This window comes from Hippoglossus stenolepis, chromosome 6 (assembly GCF_022539355.2).
Source record: "Hippoglossus stenolepis isolate QCI-W04-F060 chromosome 6, HSTE1.2, whole genome shotgun sequence".
Lineage (NCBI taxonomy): Eukaryota > Metazoa > Chordata > Actinopteri > Pleuronectiformes > Pleuronectidae > Hippoglossus > Hippoglossus stenolepis.
In genome coordinates, this window is record NC_061488.1 from 10,484,540 (window position 1) to 10,506,327 (window position 21,788).

Here is a 21,788-nt window from a genome sequence, read left to right on the forward strand (position 1 = left end):
AGAATGGGAAGATTTTGACCCTAAACAGAAAAGTCCTGTTGAGGCTGCGAGAGGCACTGATTTATTTAGGCTCCACTCCGTCCACATTAATTATCGCCGCGCAGGTGCAGGCCCAAATTCCTCTTCCCCCCAGCTGTAGCCCAATGCTGTAATACGTTCACATACACACACAGATGCACACGCAAATAAATAAATAAAGCGAGCACATGCAGCCTGCCCCCGTTGCCTTGCCGTGCTGTACTTATATTGTCTGGGTGGCACAGAGAACATTGGGCGTCACGGCGGAGAAGGATGGCACACCCAGATTTAGCACCGACGCAAATAACAAACCGACAGCAAACGCAAAACACATGCAGGCAAAGCCGAGTTTGTCCTGTAGCGTTCTCTCACAGTGGAAGTTTTCTTGCCTTTCTTTCCTCCACTTCACCATCTTCTCTTCTTCAAAACCCACAAGCAGATGTTTAACTTGAGCTGCAGTACCACCAAGAATACTACTTTGAATATTTAAGATTTAAACAGGTGTTGGAGCCTTAAACTGGGCTTTAAAGACCACAAGTAAAAAACGTATTCAGATTAAAACTATGCTTTAAACAAGTATATTAATTCACCGAAAAAAAAATCTTACGTTTACGTTTTTCTGCGTGTAGTTACTGTCTCCAGGTGACACCAGGTTGGAAGGTACACCTGCATTTGTGTCTCTGTCCATGTGTGTGTGTGGTACAAGCAGCAGCTCCACCACTGTGCTTCCAATAACAGAGCTAGTGGTGTGTGATGTGTCACTGGGAGCTCCACTCATTATGGCCTACATTAGCACCCCACCTCGCCCTGATTAGTCCCCTGCTGAGCTCAAAACCCACAGTGCAAGTGTGTGGGAGTGTGTGTGTGTGTGTGTGAGGGAGAAAGAGAGAAAGAGAGACGTAGGGATTGAAAAAGAGAGAACCTTTTTTCCTCTTTAGAATGAACATCGTCTCTTCATTCCAGTGACAGCTTCCTCATTTCTCTAATACAAATGGCTGCCGGTGCTGGTCGGCATGCATCAGGAGCGTGCGAGTGGGCCCCATCACTGCTCCTCTGTCGCCATCATTTATTACCCAGTTTGTTTGCACTCTTATCCACGGCCTTGCCCTGCCAGCCCATCCATCAACTATACACAGACACAGTGCAGGCTCACGTAAACACACACGTCTGCCCGCTGACTGTCACCACCTCGCCTTCCTGGACACTGAGACGCACACGTACTTACACGCTGCTTCACTTATCTGTACGCCCACGAATGCTGCCCTAACAACACACACTTAACCAGCTCAGTTCAAATGGTGAATTCGCCTGTGCTTCTTTTTCTGTTACAGCACTCCGTCATTGTCATCCGTTCTTCGGCGCCATTTCTTCCTGTGCTCTCATTTTCGTCCTCGATACTCCCCACACACCCAAACCGTCACAAAATCCCCAAGAGGACAAGTGTGTGTAAAAGCGTGGCATTGATCAAATCCTCACTCATCAATATCCGTCGATACGCATAATCTCATAGATTTATCAATAAATGCTTTCACGAATGCCTGATCACAGCCCGTGTTCTCCCACAGGGGGTCTGTGATCACGCTGGAATTGGTACAGAAGCAAAGTATGTAAAACAAGCCAATCAAAGAGACAACACACAGTTCAAATATTATGACAAGCAGAGGTGTAATGCGGTGAAAAATCATAAAAGTTTGAAGGTGACAACAATATCAGCCGATATATATTATTTGAAAATTATTCCGAAGATATCTTTATCTAACCCTTCTGACACATAATTGTGTTGTATTATTCATAATATGGTTTATGGTTAAACTGTTAAATAGCAAACCTACAGAAAAATATATAGTATGTAAATATAAATATACATAAATATATATGTAAAATTATGTAAAATAAGCGTTTTTATATCGGCGGTAATCTGCAAACATAAACGCTGATACACATATGTCTGTGAAAGGCTCATGTCGGCAGATACTTTAATTGGCCAAACAATAAAATAGCTCACACAATTTTTAAGGAGCATCTACTACAGATATGTTGAGATAACACAGGATGGAATTTAAAAACCTTTTTCAGGGCCATACCAGTCAAAGAATGATGGAAAACCAGTTGGGAATACAAGTCCTACAATTAAGTACATTTATTGACATTTACAGTCGACTGCATTCGTGTAAGTGCTTCCCAGCTATCACAATCATTCCTTGTGATATAATGAATCAATTAAAATCACTGAGAAAACAGCAGATAATGGGTGAATCAAACAATTGATTAATAAACTAATTCAAGTAAAGAAGACATGTAAGAAAGTGAGAAAAATATTCAAGAATTTTGTTATTTAAGATCTTTCAGTACCTTTTAAGGCCTTTTTTTGAATTAACTAAATTCAAGATAAACTGTCAAACAGCATAACGCGCTCAATATCCACCTGTTCAGTGCATTTCTTGTACCACAGCATGGATTTTTTGATTACACCGTCTCAAGGTCACATCACTGACCAAAGCCCACCACGTTCCTGTTCCTGTAAAACGCAACTTCACTAAAGGCCTATTTATCTATCACGGGGAAGGGCCGGTTGGAGATAATCGATACTGTTAATTATGTTTACTGGAACACTCACTTATATGGGCACGTCAAGTGGGAAATAATGGAAACATAAATGTTAATATGTTGAGTAAAGGATAAAACCTTGTGCTATAAATCATCCATTTATATTCTTTCATATGCAAATAAAGCACCTTGGGACATTTAGATCAACAACCCCGATCTGCTCCATTATGGAGTAAGACAATTTTTACAAACCACTGTGTGCCTGCACACGCACACACACAGACTCACACAGAGCATGTTTGGGGGCCAGCTGCCAGCAAATGAAGGATCTCCCTCCCAATTCACTTGTTATTGTGCTGTCTGGGTGACAAGTATACCTATAGAGTGAGTATTTATTTCCGGAATGTTTTGTTCCGTTTTCCTGCAATGATGAATGTTTCTTTTATAAATCCATCGCCAGGCCTTTTAAACCATAAACAATATTTCTCCAGCCCAGATTCCTTGTGCAGCAGTCTTGGGGAACCTTGAGATTTCCAGGCTCTGATTTAATGGCTCGTAATTCGTGAAAGGCAATCCTTCTTCACCCTCTGACGCTCAGATGCACCATCCTTCCGGCAGCCCACCACGCTCGGCCTCAGCTCCCCTCTGGATCCCCAGGCTGGTCTAAACGCCAGTTAAAACTACTCTGCTGGAAACAGCAGTGCACCCCCTCTGTCACTGGCATTGGATTATCTGAGGTGAGCTGACAGGACAGAGCTTTCTGTAAAAAAAAAAAAAAGTAATACCATACATTTTTTTCAGATTTGCTCTTGGGTCTGTTCAAGGATCAGAGGCAACAGGAAGATGTTATTTGGATATGCATATGTAGATATGTATAAATCAAGTGTTTGATAATTATAGTGGATGCATCTCTGCTCTTTGTGGTTGAAGTCGTCCTCCATGACTTCGTTGGATCTTCTTTCCTGTGCGTTTACTTAGTAAAACAACATGATGAGGTTCTGTGTCATCTTCAGTGTATTAAGATGTTTGTTTGTCTTTGTTTCATGCTTTTTCTTATTCACATGCATTTCTAACCTTCAACATTACAAACGTAGGATAAATATATCATTCACTCTCCTGTTAAGGTGATACGCATTATGGTCCCATACTACAATATAATCCTGTACATGACTCCCGTTTCATCTAAAAAACTCATGTTTGAGTGTTTGTTCATCATCTGGGATGTGAAAACACCAGAGGCTGTAATCATAAAGCTTCTAAGCACAAGGGTCGATCCTAGTGACAAAACATTTAGTGAATTGTCTTAGAATAACAATATTTTCTAAGAATTTCCTGTCACATTTAAGAACAGATCCTAGTAAAGAATTAAAATGTATAATCACACATTATCTTAGCTCTTCAGAAAGCTACGGTGGATGAAAAATGTGCACAAAAGAGAGATAGGACTTCTAAGTTAAGGAGTTTCTGAAGCAGAGGTGTAAATCTTGTTAAGTTAATTTTGCCAGCAGCAGTAAGTAAGTGATATAGCACTCACCTATGTGTGAAGAATCACTTTGAATATTGCTTTATATGTGTTCTCCACTCCACTCAAGTATTAGGAGACACTCCAAGAGGTCAGTGTGTCATTCCAGGGTCATTAATATTTAATACAAAGTACTGTAATACTTTATTAAAATCTTGCTGCACCTCTGCCACCATGACTTTGCAGTTTTTCAAAGAAATAAAGGATTTTTGGCTACCGTGTTGCACACTGTTAGAACATATATCTCAATGAGTTTTCAATTCTTCCCAACTTTGCTGTGCAATGAGCGCAGATCCCCCCAAAAAGTTAGTTTACCAAAGTTTAGCTCGCATCGTCCTATGTGGTGGCACAGAGAAGAGGTTAAGCTCATTTTAAAATGGCCAATAAATGTACTCCAGCAAGTCAACCAAGTACAAGGGAGAAACAACAGCAAGTTAAAAAAGCAATCATTAGGCTGGTATCTCTAATTGTGTTCCTTCCTCTTCTCATGTATAATCCCTAGTTCCTCACTTTGCCTTCATTAACAATGGATGAATTAATTAGAAACCTTCAAAGGATTTCTGCACAGTGAACCCAGGAGATAAAACACATCCTATTCCTCACACAGACTCCTTTCCTTCTATTTTCTTTTCCCCCCCACTCTCCCCCCTCTGCTCTTAATTGTATTGTTTGCTTGTTGTGTCGATAGCAGGATTAATTTCACTATAGATCAGGATTATTGACCTTCTCGTCAATGTTATTTCATTTCTGTAAGGTGCTAATTATAGGGAACAGGGGAAAGCAAATTGCACTGTAACTTGCCTCACTTGCTTTCCAATAAAACAGAAAGAAAACAACATTAATTCCCTTTTAGCTGCTCTCCCTGGTAAAGTAAATTCAAACACTATCTCACTGTCTATCTGTGGCATCTAGTAGGGAAACAGTCAACAACTGCTGGACTTTATTCATGGACTTTGCATTAATAAAAAGGTGTTGACTCTGACCCATTCCCCGCTCCACCAAATGCCATTCTTGTCACACTCGCTGCCCTGTTCTTGGTTCTCTCACTTCATTTGACAGAGGGGGACGGCACAGTTCATAAACAATTAACTGGTTGGATAAGTGATACACTCAAGCGCTAACAGACCTGAAAAACATTGCGTTATAAATTCTGGTAATTGAGTGGAGGGAGGTGAGCATCGGGCCACAGAGACTGAGTCGACACCATCGTAAAGTCGTTGCTCGGAGTTCAGATGGTTGGCACGTTTGCATCATTATCTTATAAAGAGGTGAGGGCACACCTCTTCAAGGAGGATGCATGCAACTGTATAAAAGGCTTTGGACAACGACAGCCAACAAATCAAAACAGCTTTACAAGTGCAGTCATTTGCCAGGATTATATCGGTTTGTCTACTTTCAAAAGGTCTACCCGAGTACAGCGAGCCCTAAGACCCTCTTATCTACCCTTTCCTCCCTCTCTCCAGCCCTCCCTCCTCCCGCAGTCCTCTAATGAACTGAAAGGTCACAGCACTAATAAAACTATTAGCAGAAATGAATCTCTCAGATGTGTTAATGCACTTTTAATTCCTGTTAGCAAATTTCATCCCCCAGCAGTTTGCTGCCCGCTAATGAGAAATAAAACGCCCCGCTCTGGGGAAGGGGGATGGGGGGAATGGGTCGATGCTCCGGCTACTCCACAGCCGACTCCATACACACACACACACACGCACGCACACACACCCACAAGTCATGTACACTAACATTGCACCTTACACACACACACACCCTGGATGTGCTGGGTGTTATTCACGGACCGAGGCCTGTTTTCAGCCCTGTGATTCTGCAGGGTTAATTAAAGAGCACATCTCCATCTGTTCTCATTCAGCCTCAGCTCAGTCTCTCCTCATCAAGCGCACAAGCGCACAAGACACACACACACACACACTTTTCCTCCTCCAATGCTCTTTGTCATCAGAGGAGACAAAAAAAAAAACCTTGACAGTAAGGTGTTCACAGCGACACAGATAAACATGCTCGGACTTAAATACATGATCTGGCCTCTCACCCTGCTTGTCTTTTGACCTGACTAATGAGGTACAGACAGGGCTTGACCCTGAAATGTCCAGAAGCCACCAGAGAATATCAGGCCATGGCAGACAAGACGTTCGGTGTGTTTGTGCAAGCGCGTCTGTCAGCCCACTGTCACATGTCACCCGTCAGGGAAGTCAAGGTTCAAAAAGTACTCTGAGTCAACTTTTTCCACTTACAAGGTGCACATGTGGGTGGAAAAAGGAAATTCCAGCGACTCAATTCTCTAGTAAATAATTTATGTATTATTGCTCTTAGAACTGTAAGAAGTGGAAGAGGTGACTTACAAAGTCTTTTTTCATGAAGATGAAAAATACAAATTGTAGTTTTGAAGCTGCAACCTGCAAAGATAGAGGAGGAGTTTTCTTACCATAGAAATGCTGTGCCTAAGTGTTTTTGCAAAACACCCTAATCCAGATGAACATAAAAAGGCATTTGGCGACATAGGAGGAAAAGAAAAAAGTTTGATACGGGTTGAAAAAAGGTGAATTGATCTCAGGTGGAAAGGTAAAACGGTGACAGGAATGAACTGCGAGTCAACAATCAGTGTGATTGTTGTGTGACACAGGCTCTTGCCAAGCAAAAATCAAACAGCTGAATTATAATAAATAAGTAAAATTTAAGTTACACAAAGATACTTTGACTGAATTAACAAACTACAAAGTTTTGGGGTGTTTATTGTCTTTTGATAATAAAAACCAATGGTCAAAGTTTTTGGTCATACATGTATAAAAAAAAGTATGCTCCAAATAAGATGATCCTTTGTTCCAGCAACTTATGCAAATTTGTAGTTAATCTAACATCTAACATTTCTATAAGCAATTTAAATAAACTCAAACACCAAAACAACTCTTAGGACTTCGGTCTGCAAATGAAGAGTAGTGATGCACTTTAACTGTCATGTTATAAATTTCCCTCATTGCTGTGGGACATGACAGATGTCCACATCGGGACATTTCCTGAGAACCTTCTTTCAACAGAGAAATATTACTTAATTGGATTAAAGTGGCATTCCTCTAATTAACGAGTTTATGAATCTGGCAGTTTCATACATATCAATGTCAAAAGACCTTTGTACGTTCTGCACAGCTTCCAGCCGATACATCGAGTTATTGTCACATTCACAAATACATTTTCAAATGTCAAAAGCCGAAATGTAAATAATTTGATAATTATTTGTTATTCCACATTACTGCACCTGCTTCCATACATTGGGTAGATTCAGTCTTTAGCTACAAATATTTTAAAAGCCTCTTTGTCTTTCACCTTACAGTTATAGATGGGGACCTGAAAAAACAGAAAGCCCAGAGGGGAGGGGCAGAGACATTCTATTACCAAACAAAGCCTTTTAATCAATAAAGAGATAAAAGATATTTTAATCAAAGACATATTTCCTTGTTTCTCTAATGCTTCTGCCGCCACCATGCACATGATCTTTAAATGCTGAAAAGGATGCATAATGCTCTCCCAGAGAGCCACTCATCCATATGAACACAAAACAGGAGCAGTCAGCAGAAACACACACCAGCCCAGCCCAGCACACAGACACTCCATAGACGCCAAATTACATTAGGATGGGCATATTAAGGGGAAATTGCATCCTGTAAACTAGAATATTATTTCTACACACAAACACACTGCTCGCACACACACGCACACAAACCATTTTTCAACATCATATTCCCTTGCCCCGTGCTCACTATTCAGTAACAGATCCATACAAGTATTGTTCTGTGAATGTGCATGAACACACACGCACACAAACCATAAACACAAAGCATGGTGCTATTAGTGTGTGGGCTGTTTTTCGGACATGCAGGCATCCGCTAGCCGTGGCTAAAGCGTTCCAATGAGATTAGAGGGGTAACCGGAGCCCTTCCAGGCCCACTGAACTGAGCTCACACCGGGCTAACAAGTCCAGAGGTGGTGGGTAGGCTGGATCGGGTTCCAGGAGCTAATGGGTCAAATACCAACTGACACTTAATTGAAATAAAGTGTGCACATTTGTGTGTGGATGTTCGCGTGTGTGTGTGTGTGTGGATAATTCACCTTTACATTCCTGTATATAGAGAAGTTTTCGGTAAATAGTTATAAACTACCTGTGTGTGTGTGTGTGTGTGTGTGTGTGTGTGTGTGTGTGTGTGTGTGTGTGTGTGTGTGTGTGTGTGTGTGTGTGCGCGCACTTCTTAGGGTGCATCAGAGTTTGCACATGTCTGCCGAGCACCAGGGAGCAAACAGCAGCTCCAGTAATAGTGATTCATGCTTTCCGTCAGGCCCCCTGACAGGCTGGGTTCGATCCCCTGCTCAACGCGCTATAGCGGCAGTAAAAGCAGCCAAGGCAGGTGCAGCACCACGAACATCATCATAACTGCTGAGGGAGTGTTGGGCTGCTGACATATTGATCGAACATCAGTTAGAAGATTAGATAGATTGACCTCGGACTCTTGACTTTAAACAGTAAAAGGAGGAGGGCAAATCGAGAAGTGAGAGAAAACAATGGAGACAAAGGGTAAAGAGAGGGTTAAGAGACACCAATTACTGAGATACTGTAGTAATTATTCAAGTTAGATAAAACAGAGTGAATTCTGGTGTTTTGAGGGAAAGCAAAATACATGATAGATCGTTCTCAATAAATTATCTTATCGATCATCGTTTTTCATGATTGTTGACAGTTTTCCGTCTTTCAACTAAATCAATCAAGTAATAAATTAACCGTTCCAGCTCCAGCTTCATGAAGTAAAAGTGGCTAAAACTTTTTTTCTTCCTCATCCGTCAGGTTATGAACAACATTCTTGTACAACACAGTCAAAATAATTACAGAATCTGTGATAACTTCAGTCACAGAAAAAAGATGATTTCCACAAAGAATAAGCAAAGAAATAAGATATAATCTTCATGGAGGAAACATCTCTTCTTCCCTGCCCCTACACAGTCCTTCGGTCCAGCAACTCATCAGACCATCCGGCTGAGCCTAACCCCAAACCTCCTTTGGGCCCCGTGGGGCTCAGGGGCCAGGAAAGACCAGAGAGGGTACGAGCTCACACTAACGATGGAGGAAACCGTGTCCAGTCGGCTGGAGTCTGAGACGGAGCAGAAGACCCTGCACCATTGTTCTGCCAAAACACTGACAGCCAGTGATTTAGGACCGGGGCTGCCCAGGAGCACTAGGGGAGGGACAGAAGCGAGGGAGGTCAGAGAGAGGCTCCACAGGCACCCTTCAACAATTCTACCCAAATCCCTCCATCCATGAGATGGCAGAATGAATCATGGCTGACCCAGTGCGAGGCCTGGGCCTGGCCCCTCTCCACCTACCCCCCATCCCTTCTATCGAACCCCTCCTCTCTCTGGACAAACATGACAAATCTGGTGTTTATTTACTTAAAAAGACCTGGAGAAAGAGCAAAGGGGGGCAAATAAAAAACTGTAAAAATCAATACAGAGTTAGTAGTTCCTGCCCTTCTGCTGCTCTTTCCTGTCTGTGCGGCAGAAGAAACCCAAGTTCGGGTCTAATAAGGACCCCAGGTGGAAAAGGGATGCAGGTGGCTTCGGCAAGCTGCACATAACTGAAGGGAAATGAGGAAAAAAGATGAGCAGCCGGTACAAAATGCACATAAAAACGGAAATTCACTACACATAAAGCCATGACAACCAATTAAAGACTTTCCTAGCACTATTTAATTTTATTGACTATCCATAATCACTTGTGTCTCTGGATGAGTTACACATGCTGAGCTTTGAAGGATGACATAAAAAAGAAAACACAACAGCCAAAGTCTAAGCTGTGGGTGATGTATGTGCATAGTCTGAGACATGCAAGATAAAATTGGTCTCCAACTTAGAGTCCAGACAGCGGAGCATTGAATCTGCAGAGCCTCTGCTCTCGCCACATGACAGGGAGAAAACAGATAAGGCTTGCTCTCAGGGGAGAGGGAGGGTGGCCATCAAGCCAGCCCTCTAAAAAGAAATAACACCGGCAAGCTGTCAAGGTTTCTGTCATATCCTACATCACGTCAGCCGCCCATTCCAGCCCATCGCTGGCAAACCCCGCACACTGCTGTGGCCAAGGATGAAAGTGCTGGAAAATGGGAGTCATTGTAAACCATTTTCTGCCCCGGAGCCCCCACCGCCATCCCCTCCATCTCCACCCCTCTTCTTCCCGACTCCTCTTGAAGACAAATGGGTCCAGGGCAATGACAGAGTGCCTGGTCCACAAATCACCAGCGGCCGGTCTGCTCGTCCACTGTTTCCTCCTGCTCCGCCGCCTCCCCCCCGTGCACCCAACCTCGCCCCTCCCCATCCCCAGCCCCTCCATTAGTCATGTGCACACGGGCAGCAGCCAGCAGCCGTAATTAGACAAGGACAAATCGCCAGGCATGGACACGGACGAGTCCGGCCGCTAAATAAGGCCCTGTTTCCATACCGACCGGTGGGCGGCAAGTAGGGCCAAGGAGAGGACTGGGGTGTGGGAGAGAGAAGCGAGGAAGGGTCGGTACTGTCCAATACAGCCGGCTATCCTTTTAGCAACTAATACATTATCCTACAGGTCCTTGACTTGAACCCACCTCTCACCCAAACTAAACCCCTGCTTCAGTCCCACCTTAGCCCTCAACCCCAGTCCCAGCTGGAATCTTTTTGGATTCTTGTCCGCACTGGTCTCATTTCCTACACACTATGGTGTAAAGTGAAAAGTCCGTGATGTGCCTTAAGTGAAGCAGAGTTTGGGAGAAACTGGAATCATAAACATGGATATTAATTTCATGAATATTAAACTTTTCTGCTCACTTTCGTCAAAGTGCTGAAAGTGTAAAATTCAAGATGGCAGATTTCTCCACATAATCTGAACACGGCCATTCATCTTTCAAGACAAGGGCGAGACAGAAACCTCATACAACTCTCCATCACAGTCCTGTCAATGCAACCCCACTACGTCACTTGTTTTTGTGGTGGTCAAACCAACTCTAAATAAATAAATTGAGTAAGTAAGGCAACCCCGGAGCAATAAAGAGCAATAAAGAGGTTTCAGGGTACATTAGGTGTAACGTTAGAAGGATGGAATTAGCAAAATTGAGAAACGCACAGAATCAGATTACACATGGACGAAGAAATCGGCAGTCAACAAAATATAAATTACAGCCATATGAGGGTAGAGCAGGCTGAATCCACAGAGGAGTATCAGTAACAATTGCTTTGGCCGGGTCAGAGCTGCAACACAGTCCCTGGGCAGGTGGGGGTCGACGAGAAACTGACCGCCACACACACACAAACACACACACACAAACAGCATGCTCCACCAGAGCAAACCGTATTGATCTGCCTCCTAATTTCCTAATTAGTTTTTATTGGATTTCATAATCGTCATCAGGACACATCAAAAGAAACTCAAAACCCCAGCAAGATTTTCTGCCCTCCTCAACATAATTTTTTTAAACTGTGAAAATGAAGCCATGTATTCAATTCCAAGTCCACAGCTGTGAGAGCAACCTTTTTTTTTTTCCTAACTACCAAAACTCCTTGGACAGCAAACACTGCACAAACACACCATTTCTCCCATGTGCAGTAACTGATGTTTAGCATTGCACATTTTCTGCATCATCTGCTGCTATTTGTCACACTTCTGCTCTCTTCGGTCGCCTCTCACTTGTAGCTCTTGTTAAACATACTGCGCAGTACGGCGCTTGAAGAAAATGTGCAGATAAATGAAAATACACTGACATTTAATGGATCTGATTCTACGAATTTGGCGTTTAGTGCTTCCTCTTTCTTTTCGTCAGTCCTCTGTGGCCCAAGTGACCTCACTGTCATCAACAAAATCTCATTGAGCTCCCTGCTGTCCAGTGACACTGCCTCCGAACTCCACCATCCAGTTGGCATTGTTTCTCAACACAGGAAACTTCCTTCAAAATCCTGTGAATAAAAGAGTTGCTCACTGTTCAGCACGCTGAAAGATTGAGCGTCAGACAGCAACAAGCACTTTCCAAGAACTACAGCAGCTTGCCAGTGGTAAATACATTCTTTTGAATGTTTTTGTAGTGTTATGTGCGTGATGTTGAAAGATATACAGAGTACAGAAAGCAGAGACGGTTGAGAGAGGGTTGAAAGACAAAGAACATCCAATGTCCTCAGTTACACTTGGGGACAGTTAGCTCGCTGACATCTGTTTATAATGAACTAAATATACACAAAAACAAAGGGGGAGGTTTTCACATTACTGGAATAAGTGTCCCCCTGGACCACAGGCCTCGACTTCTCTGTTAGCACCTCTGCCATCATATCTGTTTCAGAGAATCCTTCTTGCACCATCTGGTGAGTAATAAATGGAGGAGAGAACCAGAGAGGAACTGGGGAGGAATTAGAGAAGTGGCCTGTATAGACATATTCTATTTATTTACACCACTGCTCCAATGCTAAAACAGAACAAACAAACACCAAGACCCTCCTTCTGTACGCCTTTCTAAACCCATTAAACGCCTACAGCCAGATGTTAAACAGCCACAAGAACTGATTTCAATGTTTTTTCCTCTTTGTTATGGCCCATTTTCAGACAAAACCTCTGGCATAATGAGATCAATCAACATGAAAGCTTTTAGATGAAGGCGGATGAAGATAAAAGGGAAGGAAGTGAGAGATGCTGCAGTTTTCTCATCATCATTGACGGAGCATCTGCAACAGTCGATGCATAAAAGTAAAAAATGTCCATAAGTTCATTAAATACATTTTTGTACATTCGAGTTCATAAACACGACTGAGCTAATTCAAATAGGTCATAGCAAATACAATTAAGAAAGGCACACATGTGTTTCTATAAAGTTACAACTTTACGTATCAGAGCAAAAACTAAGCAATTAAGTCCAACAAATTCTCCGATCTGGAGGATAAAACTGGTAAAAACTTTATGAGAGAAAGATTTAAAAAGGGTCACAGGCTGTTCTTACAGGCTTACAAACTCCTTTGATGTCCTCGTTATCAAATTCCTGCTGCATTTAGACATGCAATTAATTCACAAGAAACGCAAGTTAAAAGGTCCTCATCAGCTTTGGGATAATCACAGCTTAAATAATAAATCTCGGACTTTGGAAAAAAGCTCACCACAATTTGCTTGCAAAATTAACATGTCCATAAACAAAGTTTATCATTATATTCAGTTTGTTTGTGTCTAATACGTTGTGAACAATGTAACAATAAGTATGACTCAACATGTCACAAGCTCTACATTCTAAACATGTCTAATATCAAAATGTTTCACAATCACAATAATAAAAATATTTACAGTAAAAGCTACACAAACAAAGTTGTGAAACATTTCTTATCTTTAACCTGCGCATGTTTGTCAAGGCATGGTATTATGTTGAACAAGCTTTCTACACAACAACCAGTGTTGTCAGTTTATCTACTCTAGAGATCTGTGTGAAGCCTTTTGTTTGATTTGAAGGCCAAAATAAAGTAGAGAGGACAACAGCACGAAGCTGTGGACATGGTCTCAGCAGCAGGGACGAGGACAAGTTGTTCTTTCCTGTGTCTGTGTCTTTCCTTTAGTTCACACACACACACACAACTTAAAACTGGCGCTGTTTCTCACATATCAGCAACAGAGACAGGAAACCAAACTGTCAGCCAACACGACAATGTCCATCAAGTCCAAAAATTATTATTACGGAAAATGAGACTCTAAAGGTTGCAGCTCAACAAAACTACCCAAACTGACTGAGAGACACTACAATAATTAAATCCAAGTGTGTAATGGTGGCAGAGACATATCCAGTGAAGGTCTGCTCTCAATAAAGTAGTAATTAAAGGACCTGAATACCAGTTAGAATGGCACTCAGTAGAGGTCATACATTCACCAAGGCCCAAGAGTCCCCTTAAATTCAATCAAGCCACAGGGAACTCCACACACTCATAAATATCAGTCCCCTAAACATGCCTGATTTTTAAAAAATCAAGATCCATTTATTATTGGATCCAGCCCCTGATACATAACCTAAGTTTAATTGGTTCTTCCCTGACGCGTAGCGCATCCTCTTACCAGGTTTTGTGGAAATCTACTCAGAAGTTTTTGCGTAACCTTGCTGAAAAGAAACAAACGGATGAAGGGTGAAAACATCCTTGTGGGAGGTAATGAGACATTTGGTCACTGTACCAGACAGATGAACATTACAGTATAGAACAGGGGAAAAGTGCCTGTATTTAATATAAACTAAAGCTTGTTTAGGATAAAGAACACTCTCCATCAATTCATACTTTTACCCCAAGTGAGTCCAGCCTGAAGGGCCTCAATTGGCCGACCACTTCAATCACACCAACCCTTTCTCTCAGTGAGGAGCGTGAGGGGGGCACGGGGCGGCAGAACAAGTTTAAATCCCAGTGAAGATGTTTTTGGCCTTGATCACCGTGCCCATCGATCCTAGGCTGATTCCCACTCAGATACGTCTTATTTTATTAGTGGCTTCGGCCTTCTGCTGCCCCATTCTGCGGTGATCAATACCATCATGGGGATGGCCCATATTTTTCTCACTTTTAGTGCCTTAACGCTGTTTAACCGTGTCACCTGATAAACGACAGGCCCTCCCCAAACACTGATTTCCTATTGATTTCTCCCTCATTCAGCCATTCCTCCCTTCGTCACTCTCCCATTGTTTTTATCTCCAGTTATCTGCTCCCGCTATACTGTCCCCCCTTCCCCCACCTTAAGTCGAGGATGGACATTCTAGCCACCTTTAATCCATTTCAACCACAAACACCCATTCGGAGTCAAGCTAAAGTGGCTCTTTTAATGAGAGTCACTACAAACTTACCTTGTGACCAATAATACGCAAGACAAAACACAATTTCAAGTACTGAGAGGGAGGTTTGTGTTTCTCATTTGCCGCCATTACCCACCAAACGGCCCGCACACAAACAGCGATGGAGACCTATCAGTGAGCGAACGAGCGTCGGCGGAGCAGGATACAGTGACCACCACGCAACAGATGCTATGACAACCTGGAGGGAGACAGCTCCATCCATCATCAGCTGACGTCCTGGTGATTGAAGCAGGGTTTGGACTGCGGAGGAGGATGCACTGGGAGTTCCAGCCGGGCAACAGACAATCCACTTACAGGGGTTCTAAGACTATAACTGTTTAAACACGTGTTTAAACACATGTGTAGCATAGATGGCAAAATTAATGTGAAAGTAGAACCCAAACAAAAAAATGTGAAAAAAAAAAAAGGTGAAATATGGTGAAAAAAAAAAAAAACTACAAAGACAACAAATGAGAAAAAGAATGGACCTTGTATCTGGCTGCACTACATCTATCTCCCTCTCTTTTCTCACACTGTACATTATTTATGCAAAATTAAACCTGCTCCGATTCCTGCTTAGTCTGGCTCATCCACTCAGTTACCTCTTTATTGATCTCTCATCTAAGGCACTTCTGTAAATCCAGTCTGTTCCTTCCCGCCTTGCTGCCATTAATGCCATTAAATATGGGTCCCTTATCACCAGATACTTTGAGGGTGTCTGGCCGGACCTGTCCACCTCATGATACTGGCTTTATTATCTAATTCACAGGATGATACAATTATCTTATCACTGTGAAACTCCTGTGTTTATTTCAAGTTTATGTCCTGTAGAAAAATAAGCCATTGCCTCATTTTGTGCATGAACTTTACACGTGAGCCTTCGTACAACTTTGCCTGTAACATTTTTAACCTCCTGTAAAAGATTAGAAAATGACTACAAACAACATTTTTCATAAAGAAACTGTCATCTCTTGAAAATCTGGTGTAATTTCAGGTCTGAATAAGTAAAATGACACCATGAGCATCTGTTAAGGAAGCGGCTAACATGACCTGGCATCTTTTATTAGGTCTCTCACCCTTTAACAATGGGTTAAGTGATAAATTGACATTTGCAGCACCGCCTGCCAAGTAACAGTGGGTACAGAGCATACTGAGAAACTGACCGTGAAGTAATAACGAGCGAGCGGTCAAGAGCAGAGATTTTCTATGAACACGCAGGGAAGGGGAGTTAAAAGGGTTGTGGGCTGTGAGAGGAGCAGCTTCCTGAACAAAACTGGCCGGCTTTAACAGCTACCCCGCTACAGTAACCCCCCTGCAAAGTTATCAGACTGCAGGCATGGAGGAGCTTGAGCACCAGCTAGCGGTAGTGGAGTTTCACTGCCAAGACGCCCCGCACCAAACACATTAATCATGACCAGGGGAGTGTAAAATTCAATCGGCTCCTTCCATCCATTTCATGTGAAGCAGACTGAAGGCCGGCCTTGTAGTGCCTGAGAAAGGAAGGATGAAAAAAAGGGGAGAAAAAAGAAAGAGGAGCTCCCTACACTTCATCAGAACCCCTACTTCATAACAAATGGTGTGTCTCTCTGGCGGAGGAGTGCCATCAGAAACACGCGTTCTCTCTATCCATTTAATTCCGGCAGTGGAGGAAGGGTCAGGGAGGGAGCAGTGGGTGCGTGTTCTGCTCTCCGCTCGCCGCTTCCCCAGTCACACAGTAAACTACCTTTTAGGAATTGTTTCTCAATAAGAAATGATCAGTCCATTTATCTGCACCAGGCGGGCCTGTCTCCTCACCCAGACCTCCAATATTTTTCGTTTGACCTGATCAGGGCTATAAACTAGACCAAGACACTTTCAATTTGTCACCCGAGGAGGCCTCTGCGAGTCCCATGTTACTGATTGCATCCTCCCTCCCAAATGTAAAAATTCCTCCCATGCTTGAAATCTCTTTTTTTCATGCATACAGCTACTTGGAAATACAGGTTTTTGTTCATGTCATAGAAAATGTCCTGAAAAATGATCACATCCACCCACCATGTCCAGAGCTTAATGTTATCTCCTGTTAATGAATACAGTGAGAGAAAACTGGTATTTGTAAAATAATGAATAATTAATTATGATCTTGTAGATGAATGCAAAAATAGCTTTCTCACCCCATCCTGTTAAACAAACTGGAGCGCAATCATTTAGTCAGTTATTCAGTTAATCAATCAACAAACAATTATTTCTTTATTCGACTTACATTTCTTGAAAAGCTTTGGGGTTTGAGCTATAGGTTATAAAACTAGTAATATAAGAAGATGAAGATTCCTATCCCGAACATGCGAGGATTAATCAGTTAATTGAAAAAATTTAATCAAGGTAATTGAGCAAATTAATTTATAATGAAAATAATCGTTAGGTCGTGGACGTAGCTACCACTTCACTTATTAGTAGATTCTAAATGAAAGCATTAATCGATATGTTTAAAAATAGAATAGTGTTTATACATGTTAATTTTAGAAAATGTGCTCATCACTGTTATTTCGCCAGTTTACAAGGAAACTTCACTATCACTGGGTTCAAGCAGTAATTTTCTAATGTCATGTCATTAACCTTGAATCTCATGTACATACACTCACATTATGCTTTCACAAGATGTTAAAATCCTTTATCACAGTATTTGCATAGTGATAGTGTTTATTTTATACTAAACAAATTGAGAGAAAAAAATATGGATAATAAAACAAGACTGGAATGTTTGTTTTTGGTTGAATCAGAAAATTAAATGTGTGCTAATTAAAAAATAATTCATCACATTGATGCAAAAATCAAGTATGAATCCTACACTGCCTTAAAGAAGAAGTCCACGGTGGCCTTGCAATGTAAAGGAGTCACATATCGTCTGATCGCACAATCCTACACGAACAAATACAATTCAGAAATGCACTGTGGACCCCTTTAATAACCAAGATCCTCAAACAACTGGGAGCTGGCACTTATTACGGGTTGTTCACTGAGGGGAGAAATATTAACCACACTGTTTTCTTTCAAAACATGTACAAACTTTGAACAGGGGGTAATTACAATTCACACATGACTCGTTTTCCCATCAAACCGTTTAGAAACAGTTAAACATTCTTTGAATTGGGTAGAACATGTCAATGATTTTTTGACAGCACTGAAATATGGCGAGGGACACTCAACCACGCACACACCGCCTGTTCCTACTGCTGCCTCGTCCCGAGTCACATGCACGCGATTAATCACTAATACCTCCGGCTGTCACGTCGCATGTATGTCATTACACAACACTAATGGGCAACTGAGTGGAACTGAAAAACACATGTGGAAATTTAGCCTCTCTTACTTGTTTTGTTGTTCTCTGCCGCAAAAGGCTTCCTTCCTGTCACAGCTTCACTCGCCGTACTTCAGAGGATCCCTGAAACACAGAACAAACAAGATTCACAAGACTAAACCACTTTTATTAGATTATGTGAATAAATAAAACATCTTAAAGATTAATAACATAACCGTGACTTAATGATCTAAGATCATGACGTCTGAGAACAGATCCTGTATCTCAGTTTGGCTCATATTTGTTCCATTGTTCCTTTGCTCAACAGATCCAACAATGGGACACCAAGCATTTTGTTGCCAAAGCTTAAAGCTTTTGTTATATTATATATGTTATTATATATATTATATTATATGCAACAATGATACATTTTTAAGTGATGAAACGTGATATGAACAGTAGTTAGCTATATTTTCACGTCTTTTAGTTCTGTTATGGACACAGACCAATGTCACAGAGAATGTTGCCTACCTTAAGAAAATAAAGCAAAATAGTATTATAATTTATTAATAATAATAATAATAATAATAATAGAATAAGTGTGATGACAGGATTTATTTAGTATAATTCAGATCTATCAGTTTGATGCTGTTCATTCTGATTTGTGGTTCTAAACAATGAAGCAGAAAACTTGTTGTTTCTAGGAAAGGTTTGTGTTACACAGGGTTTGCAGTCAAATTACTCACATTTCTATTCCTCATGCAACTGAGTTCACCTTCTTAAGAAAGAGTACCACAGACAAGTATGTTATTCTACACACAAACTAAATACAATAATTACGATTCATTTTGTCATTATGGTCAGAAACAAAGCAATTACACAGGATTTTGATTCACTCAGGCAGAGGATCAGGGAGGAAAATGTATAAACTGAAGCAAACACAGTAAAAGCGTCTGCTGAAGCAAAGAACTAGTCACCTCAGGTAACAAGGCAAATCTGAAGCTCTGGAGAAATACTGGGAGACAGAAAGTATTTTGCATATAAACATATTTAGATAAGTGGGATATTCAGTCATGATTGACTAATGTGTTGGCTACATTTTACGTTGCTTCTTAATTGATACAATTAATCTCCAATTACTTCACTTAATTGTGTTGTAACAAATAATCATTACTGATTAATTGACACAAGAGAAAAAAACGTTCTTACAGATTTGACCCCTACAGGTTATCATTCTCTATTTAAAATGGAGGGTACAAAGAAATGCTGGGATGTAGTGATGTTTGAGTTTTGTCCGATTTGAACTGAAACAGCCAGAGATTCATTGAGGAATCAGCTCTGGCTCTTTGTTTTCAGATGTAGGCCCGTTGCCTGCGCTTTATTTCAACCGAGACGTCACTCCTTCATTCTGCAGCTCTCAGGTAACCGGCCCAGGTAAAAAAACACTAGTCTACACTCACCTTGTTCTGCCAATAGAGAGGCCAACATTGGCTGTGCTCTGAAAATGAGAACTGCTCGTCTTCCACTACGCACTAGTCTTGTCTTCTCTCCCTGCTTTAGTCTTTTTCTATATGTTATATGAAATATCTGAGTTTTTGACTGTTGTTTGGTCAAAATAACATCTAAATTACATTGCATTGATCAATCACCACATTCTCTGCAGAGTTATAGATATTGAACATTCATGGTTTCAATCCTGTTCACAAGTATATCCTTGCAGCAGTGGCCAGTTACAAAAAAAGCTAAATGAATAAAACATTCTTCTTTTTCAAAATGCTTCCAGCAGTGCCATCTCAACTCCCCTTTACCCACACCATAGACTGTCGACCCATACCTGCTGGCTAATGGAGGAAGAGCAGGGGGGTGACAGTCCCTCTACTGCCCTCCAGTGGATAGCTGCAGAAGAACTTGAAACTCAACTACTGTAAATAATATCTTTTATCAAAGTGAATTTCAGGATGCATATGGGGGGGTGTATCTGCATAACCCTGCTCCTAAGGCTGACAGCTGTGATCAATCTAAACAGCTGCAACATGTAGATATGGATTAAAACTCCATTTGCTCCATCATTCAACCACACAAACTCCAACTCCTCAGGAAATGTCAATTTTCTATTATTGCTATTCTCGTAGAGCTATGGCTCTGGGTCAGGACAAGGAGCAGGAATTTAATGGTTTGATCCCAGACTCCCCAGTGGTGTCAATGTGTCTTGAAATGTGAAGTTATTTGAGTGGTCTTACAGACTAGAAAAGTTCTACAGTAATGCAGTTAACACATAATTTAATCAGACATGTGGCTGCTGCATTGGTCAATGAATAAAGTGCAATTCTAAAACAGTGTAAAAGACAGAAAAGTTAGTCAAATAATCCCTTTCAAAATATTGAGTATGCACCACAAGTTGAAACACCTTTACAAGCTTTGTTCAGGACAACATCTTCTAAATGTATATTTTTTAACATAAATATACAACACACGTAGAATTTATCACCAGGTTTTGAACTGACCCGGAACATAAAGCTTGTTGGGAGTCAAATGTAAAGTCTTTTGTTATCCACTCTCTATTGGTTAAGAGGAGGGAGAACATGATGACCTTTTAAACTGGCTTATTATAAAAGTCAAAAGATAACATTTGTATCAGTCAGGATCACTTACTATCATAATAAATGTCACACTATTATTTTAATAAAGTTTAAAGACAGATTTTTGCTCCTGGGTGAAGGTTGTGGTTTCAAACTTCCAAATAACAGACGTTACACATAGTCTATTTACTATATGTGTTATACCCACTCACTGTACTTGTACTTTTGCTATATTGCTATTGGATTGAAATTACATTACAATAATGACAATAACATACAAATACAATAATATCAACTGGTGGTAGGCATTAATCAGTGCGGCAGAACATACAAGGGATATTCTCCATCTTGTCCTATTATTCCAAAATAAAATATCACCCAGCCCTAAGGCAAATGCAACTCAACAGCACCACAAACTGCAGCCTCCATTTTGACGACTGAATTAAATGAACACCTTTGTGACACAGTTTCAACAAAAGCCGAACATGACAACCTGCATGGGGTTTAAAGGCAGGAGTCTTATCTAAGCTAGTTTTAGCTAACAGCAGGTTTCTCTGAGGTTAATCACTCAGCCTTGTTTGAGGTGGTTTAAAAACACTCACCATTGTTCCACAGGAGTCTGAAGAATCTCCTCGCATGTCATGGTTGAAGAAATATTCCATAAACATTTTTAAAACCATTTTCCTGCATTAGGGCCTGTGTTTTCATAAGAAACATGGAGTCACCGCCAGCTGAACTTCTCCTCAGGTGAGGACACTTCCCGCGCTTTTTCTTTCTCATTATTTTTTTTACTGCGTAGCAATGTACTCAGTGCAGAGCTTCACCTGCCTCCTAGTGGGCGCTTTTAATACTACAACCCTGCTCCCAGATTTGTTCTTTGGTATTTTTTATAGATGTTTAACACGTAAATTTGAGAAAATGCAACAAAAAATGTGCACGACTGAAGAATGTTTTTGTAGGCTATAGCAAGACATAACAGAAAACATATTTGCCGATAT

The 21,788-nt window shown here is 41.2% G+C and overlaps 1 long non-coding RNA gene across 1 annotated transcript; it reads right to left on the bottom strand.

Annotated features, from left to right (window-relative positions):
* Positions 1-2,969: 2,969 nt before the first annotated feature.
* Positions 2,970-21,539, bottom strand: LOC118111308. Its single transcript, XR_004697080.1, has 3 exons — positions 21,393-21,539; positions 18,284-18,355; positions 2,970-3,325 (listed from the first exon to the last, which is right to left on the bottom strand). It is a non-coding gene; the product is annotated as an uncharacterized LOC118111308 (long non-coding RNA).
* Positions 21,540-21,788: the final 249 nt, after the last annotated feature.